Source organism: Spermophilus citellus (assembly GCF_964194105.1).
Source record: "Spermophilus citellus genome assembly, chromosome: 11".
NCBI classification, from domain to species: domain Eukaryota; kingdom Metazoa; phylum Chordata; class Mammalia; order Rodentia; family Sciuridae; genus Spermophilus; species Spermophilus citellus.
The window spans coordinates 107053275-107065369 of record NC_138192.1 but is presented as its reverse complement, the minus strand read 5'-3'; the positions used below and the strand labels follow the sequence as shown (position 1 = coordinate 107065369).

General features: G+C 41.5%; 1 protein-coding gene across 3 annotated transcripts in view; it reads left to right on the top strand.

The window, feature by feature from the left end:
• Positions 1 to 2253: 2253 nt before the first annotated feature.
• Positions 2254 to 12095, top strand: part of CMKLR2 (chemerin chemokine-like receptor 2) — a 40492-nt gene continuing 30650 nt past the window's right edge. For 2 of the 3 annotated variants that reach the window (XM_081261044.1, XM_081261042.1), the window contains exons 1-3: positions 2254 to 2460; positions 4270 to 4348; positions 5665 to 5815. The gene's annotated coding sequence lies outside the window, so the exon portion shown is untranslated. The remainder of the gene's footprint in view (positions 2461 to 4269; positions 4349 to 5664; positions 5816 to 12095) is intronic. The other variant, XM_081261043.1, reaches the window with a different exon arrangement.

Below are 12095 nucleotides of genomic sequence, written 5' to 3'. Positions count from 1 at the left end.
GAAGACAAACTACATCTAAGATCTGGAATGCTTATCAACTTGAATTTGAAGGAAACCTAGCTAAGTCAATGTAAGGCACAGGGGCAACTCTGTGACTGAGAGTATTGTCAATAATATTCAATGTAAAAGGCATTGTCTAGGAGCTGGGGTTGTAGCTCAATGGCAGGGCACTTGCCTAGCACATGTGAGACATTGGGTTCAATACTTAGCACCACATAAAAAAATAAAATAAAATAAAGGCATCTGTCCATCTACAACTACAGAAAAAAAAATTTTAAAGGCATTGTCTACCTACAAATAAGTAACAAAATAAGAAATATTTTTCAAAATATTTTCAAAATAAGAAAAATCAACTTTTTATAAAATGTCTATTAAAAATAAATTGCACAGGGCTGGGGATGTGGCTCAAGCGGTAGCGCGCTCGCCTGGCATGCGTGCGGCCCGGGTTCGATCCTCAGCACCACATACCAACAAAGATGTTGTGTCCGCCAAAAACTAAAAAATAAATCTCTCTCTCTCTCTCTCTCTCTCTCTCTCTCTCTCTCTCTCTCTCTCTCTCTAAAAAAAATAAATAAATAAATAAATAAATAAATTGCACATAAAATTAAAATTCCCAATAATCAAGAAATTGATCAGAATTTAAACCAACAAAATATCTTTGAAGGGAGGAGTTTTTCATCACATCATGTTCAGAAATGTTGAAACATGGTGATGATCAAAAGCAGAAGGACTTTAGCTGTTTTTATTATTGCTTTTAAATCCCCTACAAGCTGGGTGTGGTAGCACATGCCTCTAATCCCAACCTCTCAGGAGGCAGGCAGTTTGCAAATTCAAGGCCAGTCTGGGCAATCTAGTGAGACCCTATCTCAAAATACATGGGCTGGGGATGTGGCTCAGTGGGAGGGAGGGAGGGAGGGAGGGAGGGAAGGAAGGAAGGAAGGAAGGAAGGAAGGAAGGAAGGAAGGAAGGAGAAATAAATGAATTCCCTCCATCAAGTGGACATCCTTTTATCCTTTTATCTCCATATCTCCACCTGGATGGACTACTTACTTTCTTTGTTATACCACTGTTCCATAGTTTAACTTCTTAAAGTTGGTTTTGTTAATTTTGTCGTATTTTATAATGCATTTACGTTTTGTTAGGAAAACATTAAGGAATCATTTTTATTTTTCTTTTCTTTCTTTTTTTTTTTTTAATTGAACTCAGGGATACTCAGCCACTGAGCCATATCCCCAGCCCTATTTTTTATTTTATTTAGAGACTGGGTCTCACTGAGATGCTTAACACCTTGCAGTTGCTGAGGCTGGCTTTGAATTTGTGATCCTCCTGTCTCAGTCTCCCAAACCACTGGGATTATAAACCTGTGCTACCGCATCCGACAGGAATCATTTTCTTAAATGAACAAAGCTAAAACCTAAAAATTTTTAAGTAATAAAAATGAACACCTAATGACTTATCTGTGTACTTGAATTTCTTAAATGGAACAAATTCACTGGAAAAAAATTAGAAAGGGACACAAGTGTGGAAAATGTAAACTGTTAGAGGATCCAGATGATGGTCCATGAGTGAGCAGGGCAGGGAGAAAGACGTGGTGCTGGGAAACAATGCCCAGCCCAAAGTGGGCAGGTGACATGGGGAAGGGCCACTGTTCTTCTACTTCCAACCATATCCTTGCCAGGACAGGAGCCCAGTGTACCCAGACCTGCTAAATTTGTTGAGGAGTTGATAATCTAGATGGCAATTTAAGAGTGGATTTTGGGAATGGATGTGGCTCGGTTATACAGCACTTGCCTAACATGTGGGAGGCTCTAGGTTCAATTCCCTGAAACACAGAAAGAAGGGGGTGGGGAATCCTTGATTTTTAAATGTTGGAAGTTAATTCAAATTCTAGAAAACACTGCAGAACAAACAAAATACATCTACAGCTGCAGTTCGTCCCCAGGCTACCAATTCCCTAATAAAAAATGCAAAATTAGCAGCTGAACCAGTTTAAAGACGTTGAGAAAAATAAGCTTTCTTCTCGGATCTTTTTCCTTTCCTAAAATGTGATGTCTTAAAAAAATTCAGATAAATTTATATCGGACACAAAATTATGTGCAGTTTAACAAGAAAAGTAGCATAATTAGGGTAGGTAGCTGAGAATGGCCTGAACTCCCAGAGCAGTCCTTACTCTTGATTCAGGGCCAAGGATGGTGTCACCAAGATGCCTGCTGACTAACTGATGTACAACAGATTTATTTAACCACTGGCAAACCACATTTCCTTTTCCAGGGCAATAAGTTAAAAGAGTATTTACCTCCCTTGGTTAGAAAGGGAGGAAATACTTCTTCCTCCACTCAGGGCAGCTGCGACCAGTTCTCCCAGAGAAATCATTAAACCTCAAGGATTCGGAGCCCAGAGCCCCAGGACTAGGCTGCAAGCTGCCCTGCCCCCGAAGCAGGAACAGGCACGTTTGGAGAGGTGAGTGTTTGTTTGCCCCCCAAAGCTTCACCCTCCTACTCCACCACCCCCAGGCATGTGAGTCAGTAGACTGTAGGTAAGAAAGCCAAACTAAATCCTTTTATCTGAATCTCATTTGAATTGGCATTTGGCATATTAAAAGTGAAGGTTTATTCAAATTAGAGAGAAAAATAGAAGCTGTTCTCCACATTTCCGCAGGGAATCAGAGCTTCGTGTATCTTGGTGAAAAAGATGTAGAGGCTGTCTTCTAACAGACACCCCACCCTACCCCCGCCCCAATATCCTCAAGGCTCAATTGCTGCAGGGGGTAATACAGAATTAAAAGCAGGAATTAGGATAAGGCTTTGTCCTCAGCGGCCTTTAAGAATTTTCTGCTTTAAGTGAAACGCCCCTTTATGGCTGGGTTGCCATGGCTTCTCACTGTGAACCCCCAGGGCCACTGAGTCTGCAACTGTGAATCCATTTCCATCCCTGGGAAAAGCTTTACAAGGTTCCAGCCTCTCTGTGCAACCAAATAAAGGCCCCCAAAGCTAATCTCTCACCCTGCCCACCTTGAAGAATCAGGCCCAAGAAGGGCTCTTATACAATAAGATAGTTATCTCCCCTTATGACAAGAGGGAAGAATTTGAAAGTGACTTTCCATTCTTCACAAATCAACTTCTTTGAGAGAAAAATGTCCCTTTGTATATCTCTTTTCCAGCGCTTATGTTCTGGTCTGATTTTTTTTTTCAAACAACAATAGCAAGATTAGACATGACCATTAACAAAAACTAACATGACCAAGTGTATTCTCCCAAATGTCTATTTCTGAAATTCCTATCAGAGTGTTTGGGGCAAGTATGCTATTTTAACATCAAATGTGAGAAAGAACAGTGATCTCCTTTGTCATATCAAAAGCCAAGTTGCAGACCCTGTTTTTTTCCTGGTGGAGTTGAGATGGGGGGAGGGGATAATCCATTTAAAAATAGTCCATCTTGTTCTAACTTTTAAAGCTTCACAGGTTAATACAAATCTTGCAGTGTATAATACAAATTTTGCAGTGTATTCTAAAGAATAATTCTCCAATAGTGAGATTTCAAACATCAGTGGAGAAAAACTATCTTTATGGAATGGGAGATCCTGTTCCCCAAAATATTATGATAGAATTTCCCTGAGCACAGTTGGTCCTACGGATCTGCACATGCACACATGCTTTCAAATAACTTGCAATACTAACCATAACAGGCTTCAGAACTCAAATGATTTAAAAAGAGGTGAAGCTATCATAAAATCCTTTATCCTGTAGAAGTTACTGCTATCCCTTCCTTCTATTCGTTCAGTTTTGTAAACATCTCTTCTAGCAAGGAGATGGAGAACTCAATGGGTAAGCCTCTTAAGAGAACAGTCTCTGGAGTCAGAATGCCTGACATTAAACTCCAACTCTACCACTTAGAGTAGAGGTTCTCTTAACAGAGTTCCATTTAACTTGAGTTACCAGATAACCAATGTCCCAAACAACTTGGCTCATGATTATTGCATCCTTAATATTTGGGGTGGCAGATAGGTTATCTCTAGTACACCTGAGGCCTTGGTTACTTTTGCACAACTGATCAACTGCAAATCATGCTTAATGACTGTTCAGGAGAGCTCTTCAAACTTACAGCAAACTGGAGTGCACACCAGCAGAGAGATTTTTATGTGCTGTTCCATTTATTTATTTTTTCACAGGCTAATTTCTTTTCTTTCTCCCCCATCCCCAGTATCAGCAGTTGAACCCAGGGATTACTGAGACACATCCCAGTCCTTTTAATTTTTTTTATTTTGAGACAGGGTTTCTTTTTAAATTGCTGAGGCTGACCTGGAGCGTGCAATCCTCCTACCTCAGGCTCCTGAGCTCTTGGGATTACAGGTGTGTGCATCACAGTGCCTAATTTGTGGGCTAATTTCAAAACTAAAAAAGCACTTTTCAACTCTGTTGTTTTGGGTAGTGGCTACACATCAAAATAAGAATGAATGCAAATTCTTGGGTTTCCACATGTACTATGCTTAAACTATGCTTCACAATCCATGTCATTTCTTTTATGCTTTCTCTGTTCTTTGTTACTTGGTGCTTCCTGCACTATCACCAAAAAGGAGAAAAAAAGAAAAAAGAAAAAACCCCTCAAACCATGTTAAATAACCAAACATTTTGAAATCCTCTTTAAAATTGCCTTTTGTGGATGAAATTGTGCTTTTGTGTAGTTACAAAACATAGAACTATTAATAAATATTAATAATGCTGATGCAAAGGAGTGGAACCAGCAGAGAGACCTAACTACCCCCTTCACTGACCACATCGATCCTCAGAGACTATTAATAGTGTTTATCTCTGTTGAACCAAGGAACTCCCCAGGGGCAAGAGTGAGAGCGCATATATCCTGCAGGGCAATGGGATACTTTTAGTTTGAAAAAGTACATTCACCCCCTACCTCCCAACCCCCACCATGAGAATTACTGCTGTAGAATTTTTAGGCAAAAACAAAATCCTGTGCTTCTCTGGCAGCTGACCTTTTTATGGCCTAACAATGTTCAGTTTCAAATATCACATCGTGAAGCTGATATTAACCTTACAAAAATCAAGATAGTTCTGCAGGCTCGCTAAGTACCCAAACTTCTCATCCCTCAACTTTCAGAATTCTGAGTCTTGCCTCAAGTACATAGATGTGTCAACATTTGCCAGGGCCACAGAACGTGAGTGACATGGGATAAAAATCAAACTTTAATTTCCTCAGTGTTAGTAAAGTTCTCTCTCAATGTATCTGTGTAAAGAAATAAAAAATTAAAATGTCCAATTAACTAATATGTGATTTCATTTTTTCACTGTCGGAGCACCTAAAACCCAGCGCACTGAACAACTCTCCTTTGACAATTTAAGGCTTCTTTTCATTCCATTGCTGCTAATGTAACTTGACTTTTCATAAGCAAAAGCCTACCCAGACAAAGGAGGGAAGGGGGAGGGGGGAGGCTTCAAATCCCTGCTTTTCCAGCCTGCAGCAGGGCAGCTAATAGCGATGGTTTCCAATCATGAAACAAACCTGTTACACAAACATGCTAAGCAAAATAATTAATTTGTACAGTATGTCCACTGCTTACTTTTTTTCCTGGAATACATGATGAATTTTTTATGAAGGGCGGTGGAAGAAGGGAAGAACCACATTCAAAACCCAACATCATTCTTTTCTACAGTGTCATTTGAAAAGCCAGATAAAAGCGGCATGAGGAGGCTGGAAAAAGAGTGTACGACTTAGCGGTTCAGAAAACCACCCTCCATTTCATTCTGGAGCCCGGAGGTTACACCCAGGCATCACAAAAGCTTCTTTCCTCACAACATTAACTGGTAAGTGCTTTCGTGTTTGTTTTCCCAAACTGACACAAATGTAGCTGACCTGATGAGGATTCCTGCAAATGATTTATTTACAAAACAGCATTCAGACTCACTATCAAATGACAAAAAAAGGAAAGGACTCCTGATAGTTTACAAAATGCTCTGTCTGCAAATTTGTATTTTTGGTCTTGCCAAAAAGTGTTGAGGACGGATCATACAGGACTGACTATAGTGCTGATGAATCCTAAAACATTAAAAGACAGAAAAAAGAAAAAAAAAAAGATGATTGCTGGGGTGGGGGTGGCAGTACAAAGAATGTTCAGTAATTTTCTCAGCTCTTACTGAGATAATAACAACTCACAACTCATAAACTTGGGTTTTAAGTAGTTGTAATCCTTAGTCAAACATCAGTTGTGGAAAGCTCACTATAGAACAACTAGGAGAAACGGAAGTCAGAGATGGAAACTTGCATTACCTTTTTTAGGTTACATGGTAGAAAAAACTTTTTACACTGACTTTGTGTGCTTTCCACACCCACCCGCCGCCTACCCCTTTAGAAAGATTAACAGCTTCTGGTTGATTTACTCTCCCATTTCTTTGTTCTTCCTGCAAATTTTGACATTTCATTATCAATTACCCTTTAGAATTGATACCTGGGTTTTACTCACCACTCTTCTGACTTGGAACTCTTTGGGGAACCTTATGTCCCTGTCTCCTCCTACTCTAAGCCCCTGTCTTCTCATCTTGTAACTCTGGGTGGGTACTGTGTACCCCATTACTCTTGTGTTAAAACACTTTGTGACACCATGTGCACCGTGTGAGTGTGATGGAGCTTCACATTGCAGGAGGGCTCTACACAAATGGGACCTGTGCCTGGTCCCATACACAGCACTCTATGCAGCTGGGACTGTGCCATGTCCCATATGGAGCCTGCCACTCTGTAGCTAACGGAGGGCTCAGCTCTTCCAGCTCCCCAGTTGAAGGCTGAGAAAGCAGGGCAGAACCCGACAAAAAAAAAACAAAACAAAACAAAAAAAACCCACAAGCAGGTAGTGGCCACTATCAGTGGAGGCTTACTAAGCCCAGCGCCACTGGAGGATAATCATCTCTGTGCTCGCTGCTCAGAGCTGTTCTGATCACATCCCCTGGGATTGATCTGACCAGGTATGGTAGGACACATACGCAAAAACAATTGCCAGGAAGAAGAAAGTGTTTCATTATATGCAGGGTCCCCAAGACACAGGAGGCACGGCACCACACAGGCCACTCAGGGAAGTGTGATAGTGAGCCGGCAGCAGAAGGAAACACAGTGGGTGGGAGACTTGACTGTGGTTTTCTAGGGAATGAATGGGCAAAGAAAAGTAAGCAAGCAGTATAAATCTAGGAATGTTCTCGGTCCCTAATTTTTTTTTCATGTTTTTGAAAATTGTAGTAAATAACCCTTAGTGCTGGGGTTGTGGTTCAGAGTAGCATGTGATAGGCCCTGAGTTCAATCCCCAGCACCACCAAAAACAAACAAAAAAAAATTTAAAAGAAAGAAAAGGAGAAAGAAAAAAAACACTTTATAGTTACCATATTAACCTTTTTTTTTTTTTAAGTATCTAGGGTCATTTTACCACTGAGCTACATTCCCAGCCCTGTTTATTTCTTTTTAGTTGACAGGATCTCACTAAGTTGCTCCTGCTTGCCTCAAACTTGTGATCCTCTTGCCTCAGCCTCCAGAGTTGCTGGGATTGCAGGCGTGTGCCACCGCACCTGGCAACCATACTAACCGTTTTTAAATGCACAGTTCAGTAGAATTAAGCAAATTTACATTGCTATGCAATCAGTCCCCAGAACGTTTCCAGCTTACAAATTTGACCTTTATAACTAGTCAACCCGGATTCTCCTGCCCTCCCTCCACTTTCTTTAAAAAATATTTCTTTAGTTATAGATGGACACATGCCTTTATTTACTTATTTTTATGTGGTGCTGAGGAGTGATCTGCCTCTAAGCCACAACCCTAGCCTTTTTTCTGCACCTCTGATTCTGTCTACTTTCCATCTTTCAGGAATAGGAGCGGGAGGGAGGTATTTGTCCTGATCTCGCTGGTTCTTTGTGTTGAGGGCCCTCCACGTTGTTTTTCACAGAGGCTGCCTGGTTTTACATGCCCACCCGGAGTCCTCTTGGGCAACAGCTTCTTCATGTTCTCACCACCTTCCTGTTCTTGTTTTCTTGTATAGTTGGGGTGTTACGGTTGTGCTGGGGATCAGTACACATGAATTTCGATTTGTCCACAATTTTTAACATACCACACTGAATATTAAGCAGTCATGCAGTTGTGATTCTTTTCTAAATAGTTCCCTATTATTTTCCTCGCCTAAAAGTTGGAGGCATATTTTCCTTAAGATTGGGATACTGATATCAATATCTTCAAATGTTGATCAGCTGTTAATTCAGAATTTAATATCATACAGGTTCAAATTTTCAGTTGTCCACAGCGTGCTAATGTGTATTAGGAAAATAGGATTCGAATGATCAAAGATGTAACGGAGCACACACAGCTGTGACAGGCGAGCCAAGAGCAAGCAGAGGTTTTCTTTAGGAAACAATTCTATTAAAAACAATGTGGGGATGCAAGTAATTTAAAATGTTCATGACACATTAATCGCAGGATTGTGGCTCTGAACTGCCATTTTGTATACTTTTGTTTTATTTTATTTATTTTTTTATTTTTTTTAAAGAGAGAGTGAGAGAGGAGAGAGAGAGAGAATTTTTAATATTTATTTCTTAGTTCTCAGCGGACACAACATCTTTGTTTGTATGTGGTGCTGAGGATCGAACCCGGGCCGCACGCATGCCAGACAAGCGCGCTACCGCCTGAGCCACATTCCCAGCCCATATACTTTTGTTTTATAAATATAAATTTCTTCAAATTTGGTTTTGAGGTTACCTGACCAACATTGTCCTCCCCACACCCCTCTTTTTTTTTTTCCTTTTTTCTTCCTGTCTTGTTTTAGGCTTTTAGCCACTTGAGGCTATGGTTCTTATATTCTGTTTCTGGTCAGAAGGAGGAAATGGGGAGTGGGGAGCAGCAGTGGAACTGGCGTCCCTGGGCAATGGCTTCTTCTTCCACCCTTTTATTTCCTTTTGAGTAAAATCTTTAGAATGGTCTAGGCAGCTAAAATACATTTTCCCTGTCTCACTGGATGATTGCCTGTCATGCTCACGGTAATACCAAGCAGCTCCTATGTGAGCAGAAACCTCCATTTTCAGCTGCCACTGGCCCCATTTGTAGTCAGCTGCTGCCCTCTCTAGAGTGTACTCACTGGATTTAGAGGGACAAAGAACTATAGAAGCAAAGCAAAGGCCCCAAATGGAGACTGCGGGTTTCAGCCTTATCTCCCCTTTGCTGGTGCCACTGGTTTGCTGTTTTGAGATCATTCTTATCTAGGTTAGAACACATACTCCTGCTATGACTTCCTGCTCCGTGGTTCCCTTGATATGGGAATTAATTTCCTGCACACTTTCAGTCCTCAGCCTCCCTTTGGGTGGAGGTAATAACCTTGCAAGCTGATCCAGGCTCAAGGGTCCTCCTTCTGGCGAAAGGTGGAAGAGGACACTCTGTTTTTAAAAGTCCTGTCTTGTCAATCATGCCTGGGTGGTACATTCTCCTTGTTAGGCCAGAGGTGTGGGTCACTTTGCTCTCTTTGGGAGGACTTGGCAACAGTAACTGAAAACTGAAACTGGCAACAGTAACTCTTTAGGGTGGACGCAGCAGGCAACAGGGAAGAGGTGCAGGGCAAGTGTTTGATTGACAGAACTTCAGCACTCAGAGCTGCTTCCTAGCACAGTTAGGACTCCTGGGAGAGCCATACAGGAGGTCAGGGTATTTTGTTGTGCCCCTCATGGCCATAACCACATACCCTGCTGGCTACGCCATTTTATCTCCTCTGATTTGGTTCTGAAAGTGAGAGAATAAGACCTAGCTTTGCCCCTACCAGGGATCCAGGAAGGTGGTCATGGGTGTTACAGTGCTTCACACAATATTTCTTTAGATTGACCTAATGTCTGAGTGTCCAAACTGTGACCAGGTGTCCTTCACAGAGGAAGCTTCTTTGTAAAGATGTTCCTCAAATTATGATGGGGTTACATCCAGATAAACCTATTGTAAGCTGAAAATATCTCATGTTGAAAACAGATTGAATTACACCTCGCCTGCAGAGCATCGTAGCCTAGCAACAGAGCGCACTGCAGAGTATTGATTGTTTCCCCTCGTGATCGCAGGGCTGATTGAGAGCACTGGCTCCTTGCCCTGCCAAGCATCTCAAGAGTGCGAACTGCTGCATATTGCTCATCCAGGAAAAGATCAAAATTAAAAAGACGAAGTAAGGTTTAGATTAAATGCATATCACCCACCATCTTAAAATCGAAATTCTTAAGCGGACATATAAGTTTGGGTCCATAGGTACTGGCAGATATCTTTGCGGCTCTGGTGTGTCTTTTGTCCAGTTTATTCCTATAAAGACATCCCTCTCTAAGACAGCCTTGACCCAGAGGACAGTGTGTCAGGTGGACTGGTCAGGTGAGACACAAAGGAGGCAGCACAACAGTGCATATGAAATAATAGGAGCACTGTATTAATTACAGATCCCAGAGAGAAGAGGCCAGTGAGGGGAGCAAGCCTCGAAGAGCCAACAAGGGGAGGCTGGTAGAATACACATGCTCCACCAGTGGGTGAGGAATAAGAAAGACAGCATGAGGGACCCAAAGATTGTTAGGGCCAGGATTAACTCAAGCAGGTTACCTATGTTGTTGTTGTTGTTTTTTTTTGTTGTTGTTGTTGTTTTGTTTTTTTGTTTTTGGTGTTAGAGATTGAACCCAGGAGTGCTTCACCACTGAGCCACATCCCAGTCCTTTTTATTTTTTGAGACAGAGTCTTGCTAAGTTGCTGAGGCTGGCCACAAACTTGCAATCTTCCTGCCTCTACCTCCCTAGTCAAAGAATTATAGGTATGGCTACCACATTTGGCTCCCATAGGGAGTTCTAATCAATGGGTTTGGAGCAAGCAGGCATGAGGTCTGTGGAGGCGTCACTATGACTCACAGGTGTTCACTGTGGCACACTATGACTCACAGGTGCTCACTGTGGCATATCTGCACTGCCTGTGGGGTCTTGGGGGTTAGTGTGGAGAATTAAGAAGGTTGTAACTACATATTCCATAGGGAGGTGGTATCCAGGAGATGGCTGTATAAGGCACATATGTAAATTGCACATGTTGAGGAACTGAGAGGAGGTTGAGAAGACAGTCATAGCCTCCAGAACTCAGTGTCACATAGTTTCTGATTTTAAACAAACAACAAAAAACTACAACCAAGAAATGATTTCATTTCTTGTACCTCAAAAATGGGATGAGATGGGAATTTTTCAGTCTTAAAAAGATTACTAGACTTAGTAAGACTCCGTCTCCAAAAAAATAAATAAATAAATAAATAATGATAATAATAAAGGGTTAGGGATGTGGCTCAGTGCACCCCTGGGTTCAATCCCAGCACAAAGCAAACAAATAAACAAAACAGTTTTCAAAGCTACTTGTTTTGTATTTACAAATATTCCTCTGGACTGTACCAGAAGGAAAACAGGGACTACGAGTATATAGTTTTAATCAGACTTAGCTTCCATTGCTTTATCAGAAGCCAGACTCCCCTCGTTTTCAGTTTCTCCGTTTTCTGCAGGTAATTTTCCAGTTCCTTGGTTTGTCATTTCAGCCTATTTGCCTTTGCCACCCTTTTCCCTTCTGCTTGCACTTTGCTGTTTGAAGATTTATCTTTTCCTGCTGCCATTTTTGGCTTCATTTTCACCCTTGTAGCTGACAACTTCGCAGTTCTCTTAGATTCTCTTAGGACTTCCCCTTCAGGTACTGTCCTCTTGAGCACTGATAGCAGGAGGGCTATTGAGTGCCTGCAGGCGCCATTTTATATCAGGGACTTGCACATCCAGAGATTTCAATATCCAAGTAGTCCTAGAATCCATCTCCCTCAGACACCAGAATAACCACCTTCCTAGAGAACTCTTCTGGGCAATCACAGTGACCAATGTACCAACCTATATACACTAATGAATCCCAAGTTAAAACCACAAGTGCTATTCCATTTGTACTTACAGTCAACTAAAAAAAATTTCAGGTTACAACAAAAAATATACTTACATAGGACTTAACATTTTTCACTACCCCCCCTTCTCTCTCTCTCTCTCTCTCTCTCTCTCTCTCTCTCTCTCTCTCTGTCTCTGTCTCTCTGTAGTACAGAGGATT